General features: G+C 44.8%; 1 protein-coding gene across 4 annotated transcripts in view; it reads right to left on the bottom strand.

Moving 5' to 3' along the window:
* LOC135108979 (sodium- and chloride-dependent glycine transporter 1-like) overlaps positions 1-1,952 on the bottom strand; it is a 61,382-nt gene extending 59,430 nt beyond the window's left edge. For 2 of the 4 annotated variants that reach the window (XM_064019898.1, XM_064019897.1), the window contains exon 1: positions 1,770-1,948. The gene's annotated coding sequence lies outside the window, so the exon portion shown is untranslated. Of the gene's footprint in view, positions 1-1,769 lie in introns of all 4 variants that reach the window. The other 2 variants (XM_064019900.1, XM_064019899.1) reach the window with 2 other exon arrangements.
* Between the last annotated feature and the right edge of the window lie 8,197 nt (positions 1,953-10,149).

The raw sequence follows: 10,149 nt of genomic DNA on the forward strand, positions 1-10,149 counted from the left end.
ACAGATATGAGATTGTGATCGGAGGAGCCTAACGGAGAAGAAAGGGTGACAACATAAGCAGAAGGATTAAAGGTCAGGAAAAGGTCAAGAATGTTGGGCGTATCTCCAAGACGGTCAGGAATACGAGTAGGGTGTACGAGTATCTATACCATATATACCATATATACTATGACCTCCCGTGCCAGCTCTACGTCACTCCCTCTAGTCACATACATCCACATACGTCCTTTGTCAACGATATTTGTGGCCTGACTGATTCGTGGGAACAGATTTCCCTGTGGCTTCTCAGAAGCTGTGTAGCTACTCTTCTGGTGAGAGGGAGGGGAAGGGGACGGGGAGGGGAGGAAGCAGCCAGTCACGCTGCTTGCCATAGCACAATCTTACCTCAAAAAGGACTCTAAGTTCTAAAAATTATTACTCACTGATTACGGGAGCTGGGAGGGACTCAATACTTCCTTGGGGGAGGGCAACTCTTCTATTATGTCATGTATCAAACTCAACCTTGTCGGGGAGGAGGACGGGGGCAAAGGGAAGTGGGCAAAATCTTGACAAAATCAGAGCACTGTGAGGAGAGGGACATTTACACAAAATTCAAAGCGCGCGGGGCGGGGAAGTGACTCGTTGCTCTCTCTCTCTCTCTCTCTCTCTCTCTCTCTCTCTCTCTCTCTCTCTCTCTCTCTCTCTCTCTCTCTCTCTCTCTCTCCCTCTCCCTCCTTCTTCATCTTTCTATTTTCTTATCTTCGTATTCTCTCTCGCTAGTATGGCGCCACTCATAACAGAAGCATATTAGGATGTAACTGTGTGGTGTACATGCACACACATATACACACAAACACACACATTCCTCCACCATCCAGCAAAACAGAACCTATGTTCAGGTTTTTTTGTGTGGTATTCTGCCTTACGCTGTGTCTCGTCTTCTTGGTGTCTCTGCGAAATACACCATTTTCTTCTCTTGCTTTTCGTATAGGGAACCTGGCTAGGGCGGGTCCCATTGTCTCAGAACTTTCTCTGGAATTTCTGAAAAAAACAAATCGCGAGCATGTGCGACCCTGGCCTCCCATTCACTGGGGCCTCATACTTTCACGTCTTCGAATCAGGGTTTTCATAGACAGGGCTCAGGTCAAGTCGTGCCTCCCTTAGCGCGCTGCGTGACACCATGCTCCGATCATGCCTTACTCGTCCCGCCAACTCGGTACTCTGTCAACTTATTGTGAAATAGATGACTGAGAGCTGTGTTTTTCCGTCTTGTGTAGCTTGAAGAAGACTACAGTTGGGTTGCCACAAGTTTCGCAATAAATATACGAACAATAAGAACGTGAGTGTATAAAATGTTATTTTGCCATTCGAAAAATAAAATAGATACATGTGACTTTTAAATTAAACCATCCTCATTTTCTCAACTAGATCAAGAATAGATTATGCTTGGAGTGGTATTTTCCATTCGTATTTTCTTTTTGTTTGTCCACTCTTAATCCGCAATTGTTTAGCGTTATAGCATCAATTGAAAATTATCTTCAGTTTATCAAATGGATCATGGATACTGCAAATCTACGCTGAGGATTAATAACTGTGCGTGGAAATGAAGAATGAGAGGTAAGGTTGAACATAAGCTTAATCAAAATTATCAACTATTTACAACCTGAAAATTACCGTAGATGCAGAATATTTGTCGAAAATAAACAGCTGATTAAGACGAACACTACCAGAACTGCAGAAAGTATCCTAGAGCTTGACGGGACAAATAAAAAGAGAGAAGAAAGTCCTACCATAGATGGACTCCTTCAGGCGAGGCTAAGACCTGACAACTGTGATATGAAGAAGGGAGTGTTGCCAGCAGACGGTTTAAAATGAGTGCAGTCGAGTTAATGTGTTGCACAGACACACAACAGAATTTGATCCACTTAAATCATGCCATAGCACGTTTTACATACCTAATTCTTTCTCCTAATATCATGAGTTTTTTTTTTTTTTATATGACGCCTAACCTTCAGGTGAATAGGTAATTAATGTGTTGTAACCGAAATAAAAAAGACAGACAAAACAAAAAAAAAGATAAGTGAATGAGGGAAAAACGGAAATAATGCAAAAAAGAAACATAAAATGGAAAAAACAGGAACACCAGTTACCTAACGCAGCTATTCTGTTTTAATAAACTAGATAAGAGAAAACAAGCACACGTACAGTGGAGCTTATAAGTTTTGTAACGCAGTATGATGTTTAATGTTATCATGAAGTTTAAATTATATTTTTTGCATGATTTTTCGAGTGTATTCGTGCAAAATTTATTGGCATGAATAATAAGTATTAATTTACTTTGATAAAACATACTGGTCTAATAGCGAACTTACTGATAGAAAGTCATTTACAGGTTACATAATTTTTTAGTGTCATACACATCATTTGCTAAGCCGTATGTTACCACTGGAATTGTTCCGTCTGGCGATAAACTGGCAACTGCCGGGCAACTACAACTCCAACCACGTGTCATTTTATGATGAGTCACCTAGCAGTGTTGCAAACTTATAGATAATTTAAGATGGCTCTCTAAAAAGACCTCTATTACTTCACACAAAACTACAAACATCCAATTACACACATATCCTTCACTCAAAATTCAAAACTATCATGGCGACTCCTACACCAGCCTCGGAGTCCCAATTTGGGGAGAGGACCACAAATGTCCCAAAGGTCGGACTGCTCTTCTAGTATTGACGCACCCCTCAACTTTTTCTTCATTAACTTCTGCAACATTCGCAGTCTTAGATCTAATTTTCAGTCTGTAGAACACCACTTCTCCTTTATTAACTCCCTTAATCTTTTCCTCAATGAAACACTGATGTCCGAAGCAACTGACAGTAGCCTTTTTTCTGTTCCCTTCTACTTTCTCTATCCTCATTTTCAATCCAAAGCTGGATGTTGCGTCTATGTGCGCAATGATTTAACGTGCTCTTGGGCCCACGCTCTTAAATCCACCAAGTTTTCCACCATCTGGCTACAACTACAAACCATTTGGCTACGACTACAGAGTCATTCTCAAACTAAATTTATCTTCACTGTATACCCTTCTCCTAACTCCTCTGACTATAAGAAATTCTTTGTCTACTTAACTTTCAAAGTGGAGCACATTCTGACTCTCTTCCCTTTTGCAGAAATCTCCATTCTTGAAGACTTCAATGTTCACCACCAGCTTTGGCTTTCCTCTCCCTTCATTGACCATCCTGGGGAACTAGTCTTCAACTTTGCTATCCTCCACGACCTAGAGCAATTGGTGCAACACCCTACTCGTATTCCTGAACGTCTTGGAGATACGCCCAACATTCTTGACCTTTTCCTGCGCCTCCGTGCTTGCACCTTGCCTAATCAAAACTCTTTCAGCTCTGTTAACATCTACATTTTCTTCTTCCTGGAAGTCACCCTGTTTCTAAAAAGTGACCGTTCTAATCCCTCAACCTGCAGTCCTATTGCTATAATTTCCTGCCTATCTAAGGTTTTTTAATCCATCCTCAACAGGAAAATCTGAACTGGAAACTTCACATCTCATCTCTAGCTAAAACAGTTTCTATGAAGTTAGGCGTTCTGACACGTCTTCGCCAGTTTTCCTCACCCTCCCAGATGCTAACTCTGTACAAAGACCTTATCCGTCCATGTATGGAGTATGCTTCACATGTCTGAGGGGATTCCACTCATACTGTTCTTCTAGACAGGGTGGAATCAAAAGCTTTTCGTCTCATCAACTCCTCTCCTCTTAATGACTGTCTTCAGCCTCTTTCTCATCGCTTCAATGTTGCATCTTTAGCTGTCTTCTATCGCTATTTTCATACTAACTACTCTTCTGATCTTGCTAACTGCATGCCACGGCTCTTCCCGCGGCCTCGCTGCACAAGACTTTCTTTTTTCTCTTACCCCTATTCTGTCCACATCTCTAATGCAAGAGTTAACCAGTATTTTCAGTAATTTATCCCTTTCTCTGATAAATTCTGGAATTCACTTTTTTTATGTAGGAAGGACACCGGGCAACAAAAATCCAATAAAAAAAATGCCCACTGAAATGCTAATCCCATAAAAGGGTCAAAGCAGTAGTCAAAAATTTATGAATAAGTGTCTTGAAACCTACCTCTTGAAGGAATTCAAGTCATAGGAAGGTGGAAATATAGAAGCAGGCACGGAGTTCCAGAGTTTACCAAAGAAAGGGATGAATGATTGAGAATACTGGTTAACTCTTGCAATATAGATGCGGACAGAATAGGGGTGAGAGAAAGAAGAACATCTTCTGCAGCGAGGCCGCGGGAGGAGGGGAGGCATGCAGTTAGCAAGATCAGAAGAGCAGTTAGCATGAAAATAGCGGTAGAAAACAGCTAGCGATGCAACATTGCCGCGGTGAGAGAGAGGCTGAAGACAGTCAGTTAGAGGAGAGGAGTTGATGAGACGAAAAGCTTTTTGATTCCACCCTGTCTAGAAGAACAGTAAGTGTGGAACCCCCCAAGCATGTGAAGCATACTACATACATGGACGGATAAGGCCTTTGTACAGAGTTAGCATCTGGGGGGGTGAGAAAAACTGGCGGAGATGTCTCAGAACACCTAACTTCATAGAAGCTGTTTTAACTAGAGATGAGATGTGAAGTGTCCAGTTCAGATTATAAGTAAAGGACAGACAGAGGATGTTCAGTGTAGAAGAGGGGGACAGTTGAGTGTCATTGAAGAAGAGGGGATAGTTGTCTGGAAGGTTGTGTCGAGTTGATAGATGGAGGAATTGAGTTTTTCAGGCATTGAACAATACGAAGTTTGCTCTAATCAGAAATCTAGAAAGCTCTAATCAGAAATTTTAGAAAGATCAGAAGTCAGGCGTTATGTGGCTTCCCTGCATGAAATGTTTACCTCCTGAAGGGATGGACGTCTATGAAAAGACGTGGAAAAGTGCAGGGTGGTATCATCAGCGTAGGAATGGATAGGACAAGAAGTTTGGTTTAGAAGATCATTGATGAATAATAAGAAGAGAGTGGGGGACAGGACAGAACCTTGAGGAACACCACTGTTAATAGATTCAGGAGAAGAACAGTGACCGTCTACCACAGCAGCAATAGAATGGTCAGAAAGGAAACTTGAGATGAAGTTACAGAGAGAAGGATAGACGCCGTAGGTGGATAGTTTGGAAATCAAAGCTTTGTGCCAGACTCTATCAAAAGCTTTTGATATGTCCAAGGCAACAGCAAAAGTTTCACCAAAATCTCTAAAAGAGGATGACCAAGACTCAGTAAGGAAAGCCAGAAGATCACCAGTAGACCGGCCTTGACGGAACCTGTACTGGCGATCAGATAGAAGGTTGTGAAGTGATAAATGTTTAAGAATGTTCCTCTTGAGGATAGATTAGAAAAATTTAGATAGGCAGGAAATTAAAGCAATAGGACGGTAGTTTGGGGGATTAAAACGGTCACCCTTTTTAGGAACAGGTTGAATGTAGGCAAACTTCCAACAAGAAGGAAAGGTAGATGTTGACAGACAGAGCTGAAAGAGTTTGACTAGGCAAAGTGCAAGCACGGAGGCACAGTTTCGGAGAACAATAGGAGGGACCCCATCAGGTCCATAAGCCTTCCGAGGGTTTAGGCCAGCAAGGGCATGGAAAACATCATTGCGAAGAATTTTAATAGGTGGCATGAAGTAGTCAGAGGGTGGATGAGAGGGAGGAACAAGCCCAGAATCGTCCAAGGTAGCGTTTTTAGCAAAGGTTTCAGCGAAGGGTTCAGCTTTAGAAATAAATGTGATAGCAATGGTGCCATCTGGTTGAAATAAAGGAGGGAAAGAAGAAGAAGAAATGTTATTCAAGATATTTTTGGCTAGATGCCAGAAATCACGAGGGGAGTTAGATCTTGAAAGGTTCTGACACTTTCTCTTAATGAAGGAGTTTTTGGCTAGTTGGAGAACAGACTTGGCATGGTTCCGGGCAGAAATATAAAGTGCATGAGATTCTGGTGATGAAAGGCTTAAGTACCTTTTGTGGGCCACCTCTTTATCATGTATAGCATGATAACAAGCTGTGTTAAACCAAGGTTTAGAAGGTTTAGGACGAGAAAAAGAGTGAGGAATGTATGCCTCCATGCCAGACATTATCACCTCTGTTATGCGCTCACCACACAAAGACGGGTCTCTGACACGGAAGCAGTAGTCATTCCAAGGAAAATCAACAAAATACCTCCTCAGGTGCCCCCAACTAGCAGAGGCAAAACGCCAGAGGCACCTTCGCTTAGGGGGATCCTGAGGAGGGATTGGAGTGATAGGACAAGATAAAGATATGAGATTGTGATTGGAGGAGCCCAACGGAGAAGAAAGGGTGACAGCATAAGCAGAAGGATTAGAGGTCAGGAAAAGGTCAAGAATGTTGGGCGTATCTCCAAGACGGTCAGGAATACGAGTAGGGTGTTGCACCAATTGCTCTAGCTCATGGAGGATAGCAAAGTTGTAGGCTAGTTCAATGGTCAGTGAAGGGAGAGGAAAGCCAAAGCTGGTGGTGAACATTGAAGTCTCCAAGAATGGAGATCTCTGCAAAAGGGAAGAGGGTCAGAATGTGCTCCACTTTGGAAGTTAAGTAGTCAAAGAATTTCTTATAGTCAGAGGAGTTAGGTGAGAGGTATACAGCACAGATAAATTTAGTATGAGAGTGACTCTGTAGTCGTAGCCAGATGGTGGAAAACTCGGAAGATTCAAGAGCGTGGGCACGAGAGCAGGTTAAGTCATTGCGCACATAAACGCAGCATCCAGCTTTGGATCGAAAATGAGGATAGAGAAAGTAGGAGGGAACAGAAAAGGGGCTACTGTCAGTTGCCTCAGATACCTGAGTTTCAGTGAGGAAAAGAAGATGAGGTTTAGAAGAGGAGAGGTGGTGTTCTACAGATTGAAAATTAGATCTTAGACCGCGAATGTTGCAGAAGTTAATGAAGAAAAAGTTGAGGGAGGTGTCAAGACACTTAGGATCGTCGACAGAAAGGCAGTACGACCTTTGGACATTTATGGTCCCCTCCCCAGATGGGGACTCCGAGGCTGGTGTAGGAGTCGCCATGATGATTTTAAAATTTTTGAGTGAAGTGTGTGTGTGTTATTAGGTGCTTGTAGTTTTGTGTGGAGGAAGAGAGTTGTCTTTAGAGGGCAGGCTGTGACTGCCCCCTTGTGCTGTGAGACACAAAGGGAAACGTTCAGTGAGGTCACAGCTGGGTTTAATGATAAGTTCACAGCACCCCCTGAACAGTGCTTTAGACCTCACTGGGAGTAATTATCGTTTCGGCAGGTGTCTACTGTCTCTTCCTGTGTGTGTGTGTGTGTGTGTGTGTGTGTGTGTGTGTGTGTGTGTGTGTGTGTGTGTGTGTGTGTGTGTGTGTGTGTGTGCGCGCGCGCGTGCTGAATTAACATAGAGTCCTGAAAGGATTGGTCAGTGTTATATGCTGACGTTATATGCTTTAACGATATTTATATGCTTTCTTATCAAGAGAGAGAGAGAGAGAGGGGGGGGGTGTCGTCGGGAGAGGACGTGTCCGAGGTCGCTCCGGCAGTGTGAGAATCATATATCATATCGAACTTCATTCTATTCACGACACACGGGTGTTTTTCCATATTAAAAACCTGTAAACTTACTGGTGGAAGAAAAGTTACATAAGTGGAAACAGCGACACACTGAAACACAACATCGCCAGCACGTGGACGTCGAGTTTACTGTGTTCTACAAGGCCTTGGTGTTCTGTATTGCCGGAGGCACCAACATCGTGAAATGTACAGTGAGTGAGTGCAGTGTTAACAGTGCAGTGCAGTGCAGCGACACTACAGTGACAGTGAGAAGTGCAGCAAGGTAGACGCCAACTAGCGTGTTCACGGTAAGGAGCTAGTCGACCTGACCTCACCCTGCTTAGGCTCCGGGGGCCGAAATCTCTTGGGAATTCCACCAAGCTGCACCCACAATCATTAAGGGATTACCGCGCTGACGAAGCTGCCCCACACACCCCTCTCCCCGACGCGCCCGCCCCACTACGCCCAACCCGCTACACCCACAGAATGGTGTTGGAGTACTATGAGCGCCGCATAGTGTCACGATCGCCTACTTACCTGCGATCGTACGATACCGGTTATCTCTCCAAGAAAGTGGACGTTACACTGATCCCGGAAAGTTTTAAAGGTCTGGATTTTTAAAGGCTTCGAGTGCCTACCCGACCTATCCGAAATCGTCAGAATTATCTCTTACTCCACCTTTACCTTGACTCAGCACACCTGGAATCACCTCTAATACCAGATTGTTGTTGGGGGGAGGTAGAAAACACGATTATTCCATGTTACAAGCACATATATTAATACTAATAATAATTCACAAACAACATGAGGTAGCACACGTTACTACATGACGTTCTCGTCACTTCCCACGTCACCAGAACCCGTTTACACCTCCACCAGTCACAGAAATGTTTCCCCTCAACCGCAGGAATTTACCCGGACGCCATTTCCGCGTCCCCAGACAATAATTCCCGAATTTCACCTCCTCAAACCTCACAAGAGATTTACCTCCTCAAACCTCACAAAATATTACCATTATCACCAAAGATTACCCATAACACCATAACATCGTCCCCAAAATCACCAGTACACCACAACACCAACTTCCAAGGTTAACACCACAACCTCCACTCACAAAATGGCTGCCAGTTTGACCTATGACCCCTCCCAACAGCGTCACCGGCACAACTCAACAACCGAATTTCAGCGGACAAGAGCTCTTGGTACCACAAAAGACTCACTAACCTGATCCTGGATATCAAGGTTATACCGCTACACCACTAATACCTCCACAAGCTCACTCCATCACCAATCCACACCAAAATCCTCCCCTGAGAGACGCCTTCCCTCTACCTTTCCTCACGACCTAAGGCGCTCTGATTTTTCCCCTCCTTGGAATGTGTTGTTGCCCACTCAAGCTCCCCTCGTTTTCAACGTATTTCACCTCAATTATACTCCCTTCCTTATACATATAAAGATATAGAGAACTTAAATTATGAAGAGAATAATACTACATGATATAAAATGGGTAAATAAGCTTTACACTACTTATAACAATAATAAGGATAATGTCTGAATGGCAGGTAACCGGAACACGGGGACACTAAGAAAACGTGATCCCATTCAAGGTAAACTCGGCCAATAACATGACAATAGAAAGACCGAAAGTTCTCTGTGGGTACAGACCAAGTTACTGGTGTACAGTCTGTGGCCGTAAGGCGTCACCGACGACCGATCAGCAGTGCACCACAGAAGCCTGCCCCAACCTCTGCCATGTTCACTGTCTGGGCGACGCGACAGAGTACAGGTGTGGCGACACAGGTCAGCTCCGCGCCCTGGCGGGGATAACTGATCCTGTCACATTTTTTGTGGGAAACTCACAAGAACCTACAGCGTCCCTTCCCTCCTCCTCTCTTCCCCCTACACCATCAGCGGATCTGGTTGAGGAGCAGCAGGAGGACGGCCTGGACAACCTAACAAAGGAGGAGCTGATACAACAGTTAAGAAAGGTTCGCAGTGAGCTGGCCACGACAAAAGGTCAGCTGACAAACTACAGAGCCATAACTGCAGGTCTTGCCGAGAAAAAATGTGTGTGCTAGTGGAGGCCATATCCATAGTGGACACCATCTTGGCCACTCACGCCAGCGAGGACCTGCAGCAGAGGTCAGTGGCTTATTCAGCCAGACCTCACAAAATTCTTAGTGAGGTTGCATCCACCGTCTCCGCGGACACCCCGGAAAATACGTCTCTGTCCCTCCCACCGACCAACACCCCTCGCTCTTCATCACCTGACCCGGCGCCTGCAGCAGCGGAGGGGCAAGGACAAGGAGGATCACCCCCCAAACGGCCCCTACCCCCTTCTTCACATCACTCCTCGCTCGAATCAGCTGAGGAACGAGGTGAGGCGCTGTCCTTCACTCCTCTCCCATCCTCACATCACCCCGCGCCAGTATCATCGGAGGGAAGAGGTCAAGAGCTGTCAGTCGCTCCTCCCAAATCCTTCTCTCAGCCCGGGCAGCCGACGCCACCAACAGGTGGTATTCGTCGAGAGACACGGACGAGCGGCAACAGCTCGACGGAAGACAGACAGGCAGGAGGGCACCAACGACCACTCAAA

The sequence above is a fragment of the Scylla paramamosain genome, chromosome 18, assembly GCF_035594125.1.
Source record: "Scylla paramamosain isolate STU-SP2022 chromosome 18, ASM3559412v1, whole genome shotgun sequence".
Taxonomy (NCBI): Eukaryota; Metazoa; Arthropoda; class Malacostraca; order Decapoda; family Portunidae; genus Scylla; species Scylla paramamosain.